Genomic DNA, 13,735 nt, shown 5'->3' on the forward strand with positions numbered 1-13,735 from the left:
CACCCAGTTTGTTGGGTGCATACAGGATAACAGCGAGTCAGTTTTCCTGACTCCAGCCGTCCTGGAAACCTATATTTTCAGGGCCCTGACAACATCTAGCAACTTGGAGTCCTCCAAGTCCCTAGTAGCCGCAGGTACCACAATAAGCTGGTTCAGGTGAAACGCTGACACCACCTTAGGAAGAAACTGGGGACGAGTCCGCAGTTCTGCCCTGTCCGAATGGACAATCAGATATGGCTTTTGTGAGACAAAGCCGCCAATTCTGACACTCGCCTGGCCGAGGCCAGGGCCAACAGCATGGTCACTTTCCATGTGATATATTTCAAATCCACAGATTTGAGCGGTTTAAAATGTGATTTGAGGAATCCCAGAACTACGTTGAGATCCCACAGTGCCACTGGAGGCACAAAAAGGGGGTTGTATATGCAATACTCCCTTGACAAACTTCTGGACTTCAGGAACTGAAGCCAATTCTTTCTGGAAGAAAATTTTACAGGGCCGAAATTTGAACCTTAATGGACCCCAATTTGAGGCCCATAGACACTCCTGTTTGCAGGAAATGCAGGAATCGACCGAGTTGAAATTTCTTCGTGGGGCCTTCCTGGCCTCACACCACGCAACATATTTTCGCCACATGTGGTGATAATGTTTTGCGGTCACCTCCTTCCTGGCTTTGACCAGGGTAGGAATGACCTCTTCCGGAATGCCTTTTTCCCTTAGGATCTGGCGTTCCACCGCCATGCCGTCAAACGCAGCCGCGGTAAGTCTTGGAACAGACCTGGTACTTGCTGAAGCAAGTCCCTTCTTAGCGGCAGAGGCCATGAGTCCTCTGTGAGCATTTCTTGAAGTTCCGGGTGCCACGTCCTTCTTGGCCAATCCGGAGCCACGAGTATAGTTCTTACTCCTCTACGTCTTATAATTCTCAGTACCTTGGTTATGAGAAGCAGAGGAGGGAACACATACACCGACTGGTACACCCACGGTGTTACCAGAACGTCCACAGATATTGCTTGAGGGTCTCTTGACCTGGCGCAATACCTGTCCAGTTTTTTGTTCAGGCGGGACGCCATCATGTCCACCTTTGGTCTTTCCCAACGGTTCACAATCATGTGGAATACTTCCCGATGAAGTCCCCACTCTCCCGGGTGGAGGTCGTGCCTGCTGAGGAAGTCTGCTTCCCAGTTGTCCACTCCCGGAATGAACACTGCTGACAGTGTTATCACATGATTTTTCGCCCAGCGAAGAATCCTTGCAGTTTCTGCCATTGCCCTCCTGCTTCTTGTGCCGCCCTGTCTGTTTACGTGGGCGACTGCCGTGATGTTGTCCCACTGGATCAATACCGGCTGACCTTGAAGCAGAGGTCTTGCTAAGCTTAGAACATTGTAAATTGCCCTTAGCTCCAGTATATTTATGTGGAGAGAAGTCTCCAGACTTGATCACACTCCCTGGAAATTTTTTCCCTGTGTGACTGCTCCCCAGCCTCTCAGGCTGGCATCCGTGGTCACCAGGACCCAGTCCTGAATGCCGAGTCTGCGGCCCTTTAGTAGATGAGCACTCTGCAGCCACCGCAGAAGAAACACCCTTGTCCTTGGAGACAGGGTTATCCGCTGATGCATCTGAAGATGCGATCCGGACCATTTTTCCAGCAGATCCCACTGAAAAGTTCTTGCGTGAAATCTACCGAATGGAATCGCTTCGTAAGAAGCCACCATTTTTCCCAGGACCCTTGTGCAATGATGCACTGACACTTTTCCTGGTTTTAGGAGGTTCCTGACTAGCTCGGATAACTCCCTGGCTTTCTTCTCCGGGAGAAACACCTTTTTCTGGACTGTGTCCAGAATCATCCCTAGGAACAGCAGACGTGTCGTCGGAAACAGCTGCGGTTTTGGAATATTTAGAATCCACCCGTGCTGTCGTAGAACTACTTGAGATAGTGCTACTCCGACCTCCAACTGTTCTCTGGACCTTGCCCCTATCAGGAGATCGTCCATTTTCTTTGAAGAAGAATCATCATTTCGGCCATTACCTTGGTAAGGACCCGGGGTGCCGTGGACAATCCAACCGGCAGCATCTGAAACTGATAGTGACAGTTCTGTACCACGAACCTGAGGTACCCTTAGTGAGAAGGGCAAATTGGGACATGGAGGTAAGCATCCCTGATGTCCCGGGACACCATATAGTCCCCTTCTTCCTGGTTCGCTATCACTGCTCTGAGTGACTCCATCTTGATTTGAACCTCTGTATGTAAGTGTTCAACTATTTCAGATTTAGAATAGGTCTCACCGAGCCGTCTGGCTTCAGTACCACAATATAGTGTAGAATAATACCCCTTTCCTTGTTGTAGGAGGGGTACTTTGATTATCACCTGCTGGGAATACAGCTTGTGAATTGTTTCCACTACTGCCTCCCTGTCGGAGGGAGACGTTGGTAAAGCAGACTTCAGGAACCTGCGAGGGGGAGACGTCTCGAATTTCCAATCTGTACCCCTGGGATACTACTTGTAGGATCCAGGGGTCCACTTGCGAGTGAGCCCACTGCGTGCTGAAACTCTTGAGACGACCCCCCCCACAGCACCTGAGTCCGCTTGTACGGCCCCAGCGTCATGCTGAGGACTTGGCAGAAGCGGTGGAGGGCTTCTGTTTCTGGGAATGGGCTGCCTGCTGCAGTCTTCTTTCCTTTCCTCTATCCCATGGCAGATATGACTGGCCTTTTGCCCGCTTGCCCTTATGGGGACGAAAGGACTGAGGCTGAAAAGACGTTGTCTTTTTCTCCTAATACTTCCATGTGCCGTTTGGAATCTGCATCACCTGACCACTGTCGTGTCCATAAACAACTTCTGGCAGATATGGACATCGCACTTACTCTTGATGCCAGAGTGCAAATATCCCTCTGTGCATCTCGCATATATAGAAATGCATCCTTTAAATGCTCTATAGTCAATAAAATACTGTCCCTGTCAAGGGTATCAATATTTTCAGTCAGGGAATCCGACCAAGCCACCCCAGCGCTGCACATCTAGGCTGAGGCGATCGCTGGTCGCAGTATAACACCAGTATGTGTGTATATACTTTTTAGGATATTTTCCAGCCTCCTATCAGCTGGCTCCTTGAGGGCGGCCCTATCTGGAGACGGTACCGCCACTTGTTTTGATAAGCGTGTGAGCGCCTTATCCACCCTAAGAGGTGTTTCCCAACGCGCCCTAACTTCTGGCGGGAAAGGGTATACCGCCAATAATTTTCTATCGGGGGAAACCCACGCATCATCACACACTTCATTTAATTTATCTGATTCAGGAAAAACTACAGGTAGTTTTTTCACACTCCACATAATACCCTTTTTTGTGGTACTTGTAGTATCAGAAATATGTAACACCTCCTTCATTGCCCTTAACAAGTAACGTGTGGCCCTAAAGGAAAATACGTTTGTTTCTTCACCGTCGACACTGGAGTCAGTGTCCGTGTCTGTGTCTACCGACTGAGGTAAAAGGACGTTTTAACGCCCCTGACGGTGTTTGAGACGCCTGGACAGGTACTAATTGGTTTGCCGGCCGTCTCATGTCGTCAACCGACCTTGCAGCGTGTTGACATTATCACGTAATTCCTTAAATAAGCCATCCATTCCGGTGTCGACTCCCTAGAGAGTGACATCACCATTACAGGCAATTTCTCCGCCTCCTCACCAACATCGTCCTCATACATGTCGACACACACGTACCGACACACAGCACACACACAGGGAATGCTCTGATAGAGGACAGGACCCCACTAGCCCTTTGGGGAGACAGAGGGAGAGTTTGCCAGCACACACCAAAAACGCTATAATTATACAGGGACAACCTTTATATAAGTGTTTTTCCCTTATAGCATTTTAATATATATAGTCATATCGCCAAATAAGTGCCCCCCCTCTCTGTTTTAACCCTGTTTCTGTAGTGCAGTGCAGGGGAGAGCCTGGGAGCCTTCCCACCAGCATTTCTGTGAGGGAAAATGGCGCTGTGTGCTGAGGAGAATAGGCCCCGCCCCCTTTTCGGCGGGCTTCTTCTCCCGTTTTTCTGAGACCTGGCAGGGGTTAAATACATCCATATAGCCCCCAGGGGCTATATGTGATGTATTTTTAGCCAGAATAAGGTACTATCATTGCTGCCCAGGGCGCCCCCCCCAGCGCCCTGCACCCTCAGTGACCGCTGCTATGAAGTGTGCTGACAACAATGGCGCACAGCTGCAGTGCTGTGCGCTACCTTATGAAGACTGAAAAGTCTTCTGCCGCCGGTTTCTGGACCTCTTCACTTTTCGGCATCTGCAAGGGGGTCGGCGGCGCGGCTCCGGGACGAACCCCAGGGTGAGACCTGTGTCCCGACTCCCTCTGGAGCTAATGGTGTCCAGTAGCCTAAGAAGCCAATCCATCCTGCACGCAGGTGAGTTCACTTCTCTCCCCTAAGTCCCTCGATGCAGTGAGCCTGTTGCCAGCAGGACTCACTGAAAATAAAAAACCTAACAAAAAACTTTTACTCTAAGCAGCTCTTTAGGAGAGCCACCTAGATTGCACCCTTCTCGGCCGGGCACAAAAATCTAACTGAGGCTTGGAGGAGGGTCATGGGGGGAGGAGCCAGTGCACACCACCTGATCCTAAAGCTTTTACTTTTGTGCCCTGTCTCCTGCGGAGCCGCTAATCCCCATGGTCCTGACGGAGTCCCCAGCATCCACTAGGACGTCAGAGAAATATAGATGGATGTTTACAGGTCAGTGTGAGATATATAATATATAGATGATGTATACAGGTCAGTGTGAGATATATAATATATAGATGATGTATACAGGTCATTGTGAGATATATAATATATAGATGGATGTATACAGGTCAGTGTGAGATATATAATATATAGATGATGTATACAGGTCAGTGTGAGATATATCATATATAGATGGATGTGTACAGGTCAGTGTGAGATATATATAATATATAGATGATGTATACAGGTCAGTGTGAGATATATAATATATAGATGGATGTATACAGGTCAGTGTGAGATATATATAATATATAGATGATGTATACAGGTCAGTGTGAGATATATATAATATATAGATGGATGTATACAGGTCAGTGTGAGATATATAATATATAGATGGATGTATACAGGTCAGTGTGAGATATATAATATATAGATGATGTATACAGGTCAGTGTGAGATATATAATATATAGATGATGTAAACAGGTCAGTGTGAGATATATAATATATAGATGGATGTATACAGGTCAGTGTGAGATATATATAATATATAGATGATGTATACAGGTCAGTGTGAGATATATAATATATAGATGGATGTATACAGGTCAGTGTGAGATATATAATATATAGATGGATGTATACAGGTCAGTGTGAGATATATAATATATAGATGATGTATACAGGTCAGTGTGAGATATATAATATATAGATGATGTATACAGGTCAGTGTGAGATATATAATATATAGATGATGTATACTGGTCAGTGTGAGATATATAATATATAGATGGATGTATACAGGTCAGTGTGAGATATATAATATATAGATGGATGTATACAGGTCAGTGTGAGATATATAATATATATATGATGTATACAGGTCAGTGTGAGATATATATAATATATAGATGGATGTATACAGGACAGTGTCAGATATATAATATATAGATGATGTATACAGGTCAGTGTGAGATATATAATATATAGATGATGTATACAGGTCAGTGTGAGATATATAATATATAGATGGATGTATACAGGTCAGTGTGAGATATATAATATATAGATGATGTATACAGGTCAGTGTGAGATATATAATATATAGATGATGTATACAGGTCAGTGTGAGATATATAATATATAGATGGATGTATGTATACAGGTCAGTGTGAGATATATAATATATAGATGGATGTATACAGGTCAGTGTGAGATATATATTATATAGATGGATGTATACAGGTCAGTGTGAGATATATATTATATAGATGGATGTATACAGGTCAGTGTGAGATATATATTATATAGATGATGTATACAGGTCAGTGTGAGATATATAATATATAGATGATGTATACAGGTCAGTGTGAGATATATAATATATAGATGATGTATACAGGTCAGTGTGAGATATATAATATATAGATGGATGTATACAGGTCAGTGTGAGATATATATTATATAGATGGATGTATACAGGTCAGTGTGAGATATATAATATATAGATGGATGTATACAGGTCAGTGTGAGATATATAATATATAGATGGATGTATACAGGTCAGTGTGAGATATATATTATATAGATGGATGTATACAGGTCAGTGTGAGATATATAATATATACATGGATGTATACAGGTCAGTGTGAGATATATATTATATAGATGGATGTATACAGGTCAGTGTGAGATATATATAATATATAGATGATGTATACAGGTCAGTGTGAGATATATAATATATAGATGATGTATACAGGTCAGTGTGAGATATATAATATATAGATGGATGTATGTATACAGGTCAGTGTGAGATATATAATATATAGATGGATGTATACAGGTCAGTGTGAGATATATATTATATAGATGATGTATACAGGTCAGTGTGAGATATATAATATATACATGGATGTATACAGGTCAGTGTGAGATATATATTATATAGATGGATGTATACAGGTCAGTGTGAGATATATATAATATATAGATGATGTATACAGGTCAGTGTGAGATATATAATATATAGATGATGTATACAGGTCAGTGTGAGATATATAATATATAGATGGATGTATGTATACAGGTCAGTGTGAGATATATAATATATAGATGATGTGTACAGGTCAGTGTGAGATATATATTATATAGATGATGTATACAGGTCAGTGTGAGATATATATAATATATAGATGATGCATACAGGTCAGTGTGAGAGATATATAATATATAGATGGATGTATACAGGTCAGTGTGAGATATATAATATATAGATGGATGTATACAGGTCAGTGTGAGATATATAATATATAGATGGATGTATACAGGTCAGTGTGAGATATATATTATATAGATGGATGTATACAGGTCAGTGTGAGATATATAATATATAGATGATGTATACAGGTCATTGTGAGATATATAATATATAGATGGATATAATAGAGATGTCAGGGGCAGCTCACCTGCTCCGCAGCAGCTCCGGTCCCGGCTCCCCGGTCACACGGTCCCCGCAGCAGCTCCGGTCCCGGCTCCCCGGTCACACGGTCCCCGCAGCAGCTCCGGTCCCGGCTCCCCGGTCACACGGTCCCGGTCCCCGCAGCAGCCCCGGTCCCGGCTCCCCGGTCACACGGTCCCCGCAGCAGCCCCGGTCCCGGCTCCCCGGTCACACGGTCCCCGCAGCAGCCCCGGTCCCGGCTCCCCGGTCACACGGTCCCCGCAGCAGCTCCGGTCCCGGCAGCTCAGGCTGTACTGAGTGACAATAATCGGGGACACGTCAGCTGCCGCGCTGCCTTCTGGGAGGGAACCTTCAGTGTGAGGGGCGTGGCTACATCGTGACGTCACTGGCGGGAGCTCCCCATGATCCCGAGCCTGAGGTAACTGTCTACTCTCTCTATGGGCGGGGTCACTGTGTCAGCTCAGCAGCAGCAGCTGTCCTTCCCTCCCGCCTACACACGGCGCTGTACATGATAATACCCAGTATACCTTATTACACACACATACATAGTGCTGTGCACTATACTCCTGTCATTATACACAGTGCTGTACATAATACCCGATATACCTCTGTTATTACACACAGTGCTGTACACTACACTGCTGTCATTATACACAGTGCTGTACACTATACTCCTGTCATTATACACTGATACACAGTACTGTACACTATACTCCTGTCATTATACACTGATACAGAGTGCTGTACACTATACTGTCATTATACACAGTACTGTACACTATACTCCTGTCATTATACACTGATACACAGTGCTGTACACTATACTCCTGTCATTATACACTGATACACAGTGCTGTACACTATACTGTCATTATACACAGTACTGTACACTATACTCCTGTCATTATACACTGATACACAGTGCTGTACACTATACTCCTGTCATTATACACTGATACACAGTGCTGTACACTATACTCCTGTCATTATACACTGATACACAGTGCTGTACACTATACTGTCATTATACACAGTACTGTACACTATACTCCTGTCATTATACACTGATACACAGTGCCGTACACTATACTGTCATTATACACAGTACTGTACACTATACTCCTGTCATTATACACTGATACACAGTGCTGTACACTATACTCCTGTCATTATACACTGATACACAGTGCTGTACACTATACTCCTGTCATTATACACTGATACACAGTGCTGTACACTATACTCCTGTCATTATACACTGATACACAGTACTGTACACTATACTGTCATTATACACAGTACTGTACACTATACTCCTGTCATTATACACTGATACACAGTGCTGTACACTATACTCCTGTCATTATACACTGATACACAGTGCTGTACACTATACTGTCATTATACACAGTACTGTACACTATACTCCTGTCATTATACACTGATACACAGTGCTGTACACTATACTGTCATTATACACAGTACTGTACACTATACTCCTGTCATTATACACTGATACACAGTGCTGTACACTATACTCCTGTCATTATACACTGATACACAGTGCTGTACACTATACTGTCATTATACACAGTACTGTACACTATACTCCTGTCATTATACACTGATACACAGTGCTGTACACTATACTGTCATTATACACAGTACTGTACACTATACTCCTGTCATTATACACTGATACACAGTACTGTACACTATACTCCTGTCATTATACACTGATACACAGTGCTGTACACTATACTGTCATTATACACAGTACTGTACACTATACTCCTGTCATTATACACTGATACACAGTGCTGTACACTATACTGTCATTATACACAGTACTGTACACTATACTCCTGTCATTATACACTGATACACAGTGCTGTACACTATACTCCTGTAATTATACACTGATACACAGTGCTGTACACTATACTGTCATTATACACAGTACTGTACACTATACTCCTGTCATTATACACTGATACACAGTGCTGTACACTATACTGTCATTATACACAGTACTGTACACTATACTCCTGTCATTATACACTGATACACAGTGCCGTACACTATACTGTCATTATACACAGTGCTGTACACTATACTCCTGTCATTATACACTGATACACAGTGCTGTACACTATACTGTCATTATGCACAGTACTGTACACTATACTCCTGTCATTATACACTGATACACAGTGCCGTACACTATACTGTCATTATACACAGTGCTGTACACTATACTCCTGTCATTATAAACTGATACACAGTGCCGTACACTATACTGTCATTATACACAGTGCTGTACACTATACTCCTGTCATTATACACTGATACACAGTGCTGTACACTATACTGTCATTATACACAGTGCTGTACACTATACTCCTGTCATTATACACTGATACACAGTACTGTACACTATACTCCTGTCATTATACACTGATACACAGTGCTGTACACTATACTCCTGTCATTATACACTGATACACAGTGCTGTACACTATACTGTCATTATACACAGTACTGTACACTATGGGGGTCATTCCGAGTTGTTCGCTGTCCTTCCCTCCCGCCTACACACGGCGCTGTACATTATAATACCCAGTATACCTTATTACACACACATACATAGTGCTGTGCACTATACTCCTGTCATTATACACAGTGCTGTACATAGTACCCGATATACCCCTGTTATTACACACACACATATACACAGTGCTGTACACTACACTGCTGTCATTATACACAGTGCTGTACACTATACTCCTGTCATTATACACTGATACACAGTACTGTACACTATACTCCTGTCATTATACACTGATACACAGTACTGTACACTATACTCCTGTCATTATACACTGATACACAGTACTGTACACTATACTCCTGTCATTATACACTGATACACAGTACTGTACACTATACTCCTGTCATTATACACTGATACACAGTGCTGTACACTATACTCCTGTCATTATACACTGATACACAGTGCTGTACACTATACTCCTGTCATTATACACTGATACACAGTACTGTACACTATACTCCTGTCATTATACACTGATACACAGTGCTGTACACTATACTCCTGTCATTATACACTGATACACAGTGCTGTACACTATACTGTCATTATACACAGTACTGTACACTATGGGGGTAATTCCGAGTTGTTCGCTCGTTATTTTTTTTCGCTACTGAGCGATTAGTCGCAAACTGCACATGCGCAATGTACGCAGTGCGCCTGCGCCAAGTAAATTAGCACAAAAGTTTGGTATTTTTCTCACCGCGTAACAAGGTTTTTTCATCGTTCTGGTGATCGTAGTGTGATTGATAGGAAGTGGGTGTTTCTGGGCGGAAACTGACCGTTTTCTGGGAGTGTGCGGATAAATGCAGGCGTGTCAGGGAAAAACGCGGGAGTGGCTGGAGAAACGGGGGAGTGTCTGGGCGAACGCTGGGCGTGTGTGTGACGTCAAACCAGGAACGAAACTGACTGAACTGATCGCTATTTGTGAGTAGGTCTGGAGCTACTCAGAAACTGCTAAGAAGTGTCTATTCGCAATTCTGCTAATCTTTCGTTCGCAATTTTGATAAGCTAATATACACTCCCAGAGGGCGACGGCCTAGCGTGTGCAATGCTGCTAAAAGCAGCTAGCGAGCGAACGACTCGGAATCACCCCCTATACTCCTGTCATTGGCCCTTATTCCGAGTTGTTCGCTCGCTTGCTGCTTTTAGCAGCTTTGCACACGCTAAGCCGCCGCCTTCTGGGAGTGAATATTAGCTTTGCAGAATTGCGAACGAAAGATTCGCAGAATTGCAAATAGAAATTTCTTAGCAGTTTCTGAGTAGCTCCAGACTTACTCCTACACTGCGATCAGTTCAGTCAGTTTCGTTCCTGGTTTGACATCACAAACACACCCAGCGTTCGCCCAGACACTCCCCCGTTTCTCCAGACACTCCCGCGTTTTTCCCTGACACGCCTGCGTCTTTTCGAACACACCCATAAAATGGTCAGTTTCCGCCCAGAAACACCCACTTCCTGTCAATCACACTGCGATCAGCAGAACAATGAAAAATCTTCGTTAAGCCGTGAGTAAAATACCAAACTTTTGTGCTAATTTACTTGGCGCAGACGCACTGCGAACATTGCGCATGCGCAGTTTGCGACTTATGAGGGCCATTATACACTGATACACAGTGCTGTGCACTATACTCCTGTCATTATACACTGATCGCTCGACTCGTGCTCGCTGCTGCAGCTGCCCATCTTCGGGGGGAATCCACAATTGACTCCCCCCGGCCGTCCAATAGCACTCCATCGCAGGGGAGACAGATGCTAGAGGTCGTACTTGACCTCTAGCGTCTGTCAGGCAGCACAGCGCCATAGATACCCAGAAGCGCCAGGAGCGCTGGCGCTCCCGGCACTTCCATTACACCCCTGTAATGAGCATTACAGCCCTGGCAACAAGACCCCTGATAATGAGCATGGCATGCAGACCATTACACTCCTGGCAACAAGTCCCCTGGCAACAAGTATGACACCCAGAGCATTACACCACTGGCAACGAACATTACACCACTGGCAACAAGCATGGAACCCAGAGAATGAATCTCCTGGCAACAACCATTACACCACTGCAACAAGTATGACACCCAGAGCATGAAACCCCTGGCAATGAGCATGAGACCCTTGACAAAAAGCAGGTGATTTAAAATTAATTAGAAGCCTTACTGTGGGGCATAAGTAATGGGCATTAGGTTGTGTGTGGCATTATGTATCACGGGCATTGCAGTGTGTGGCATAATATGTCAGGAGCACTGCGGTGTGTGACATAATGTGTAACGGGCATTACAGTGTGCGGCATATTGGGTAATGGGCATTACGGTGTGGGGCATATTGTATATTGGGCATTACGGTGTGGGGCATATTGTGTAATGGCATTACGGTGTGGGGCATATTGTGTAATGGGCGTTACGGTGTGGGGCATATTGTGTATTGGGTGTTACGGTGTGTGGCATGTTGGGTAATGGGCATTACGGTGTGTGGCATAATGTGTATTGGGCGTTACATGTGTGGCATATTGGGTAATGGGCATTATGGTGTGGGGTATATTGTGTAATGGGCATTACGGTCTGGGGCATAATGTGTAATGGGCATTACAGTGTGAGGCATATTGTGTAATGGGCATTACAGTGTGGGGTATATTGTGTAATAGGCGTTACGATGTGGGGCATAATGTGTAATGTGCATTACGGTGTGTGACATATTGGGTAATGGGCATTACAGTGTGGGGCATATTGTGCAATGGGCATTACGGTGTGTGGCATATTGGGTAATGGGCATTACGGTGTGTGGCATATTGGGTAATGAGCATTACGGTGTGTGGCATATTGGGTAATGGGCATTACAGTGTGTGGCATATTGGGTAATGGGTATTGCAGTGTGTGGCATAATGTGTAATGGGCGTTACGGTGTGTGGTATAATGTGTAAGGGCATTACGGTGTGTGGCATATTGGGTAATGGGCATTATGGTGTGTGGCATATTGGGTAATGGGTATTGCAGTGTGTGGCATAATGTGTAATGGGCGTTACGGTGTGTGGTATAATGTGTAATGGGCGTTACGGGGTGTGGTACAATGTGTAAAGGTCGTTACGGTGTGTGGTATAATGTGTAATGGGCGTTAAGGTGTGTGGTATAATGTGTAAGGGCATTACAGTGTGTGGCATATTGGGTAATGGGCATTACGGTGTGTGGTATATTGGGTAATGGGTATTGCAGTGTGTGGCATAATGTGTAATGGGTGTTACGGTGTGTGGTATAATGTGTAATGGGCGTTACAGTGTGTGGTATAATGTGTAATGGGCGTTACGGTGTGTGGTATAATGTGTAATGGGCGTTACGGTGTGTGGTATAATGTGTAATGGGCGTTACGGTGTGTGGTATAATGTGTAATGGGCGTTACGGTGTGGTAAAATGTGTAATGGGCGTTACGGTGTGTGGTATAATGTGTAATGGGCGTTATGGTGTGTGGTATTATGTGAAATGGGCGTTACGGTGTGTGGTATAATGTGTAATGGGCGTTACGGTGTGTGGTATTATGTGTAATGGGCGTTACGGTGTGTGGTATTATGTGTAATGGGCGTTATGGTGTGTGGTTTAATGTGTAATGGGCGTTATGGTGTGTGGTATAATGTGTAATGGGCGTTACGGTGTGTGGTATTATGTGTAATGGGCGTTACGGTGTGTGGTATTATGTGTAATGGGCGTTACGGTGTGTGGTATAATGTGTAATGGGCGTTACGGTGTGTGGTATAATGTGTAATGGGCGTTACGGTGTGTGGTATAATGTGTAAGGGGCGTTACGGTGTGTGGTATAATGTGTAAGAGGCGTTACGGTGTGTGGTATAATGTGTAATGGGCATTACGGTGTGTGGTATAATGTGTAAGGGGCGTTACGGTGTGTGGTATAATGTGTAATGGGCATTACGGTGTGTGGTATAATGTGTAATGGG

At 44.1% G+C, this 13,735-nt stretch overlaps 1 protein-coding gene across 1 annotated transcript in view; it reads right to left on the reverse strand.

Annotated features, from left to right (window-relative positions):
* Positions 1 to 7,580, reverse strand: part of CACFD1 (calcium channel flower domain containing 1) — a 52,321-nt gene extending 44,741 nt beyond the window's left edge. Inside the window, exon 1 of the mRNA XM_063935801.1 lies at positions 7,200 to 7,580. The gene's annotated coding sequence lies outside the window, so the exon portion shown is untranslated. The remainder of the gene's footprint in view (positions 1 to 7,199) is intronic.
* Positions 7,581 to 13,735: the final 6,155 nt, after the last annotated feature.

Source organism: Pseudophryne corroboree, chromosome 8, assembly GCF_028390025.1.
Source record: "Pseudophryne corroboree isolate aPseCor3 chromosome 8, aPseCor3.hap2, whole genome shotgun sequence".
Taxonomy (NCBI): domain Eukaryota; kingdom Metazoa; phylum Chordata; class Amphibia; order Anura; family Myobatrachidae; genus Pseudophryne; species Pseudophryne corroboree.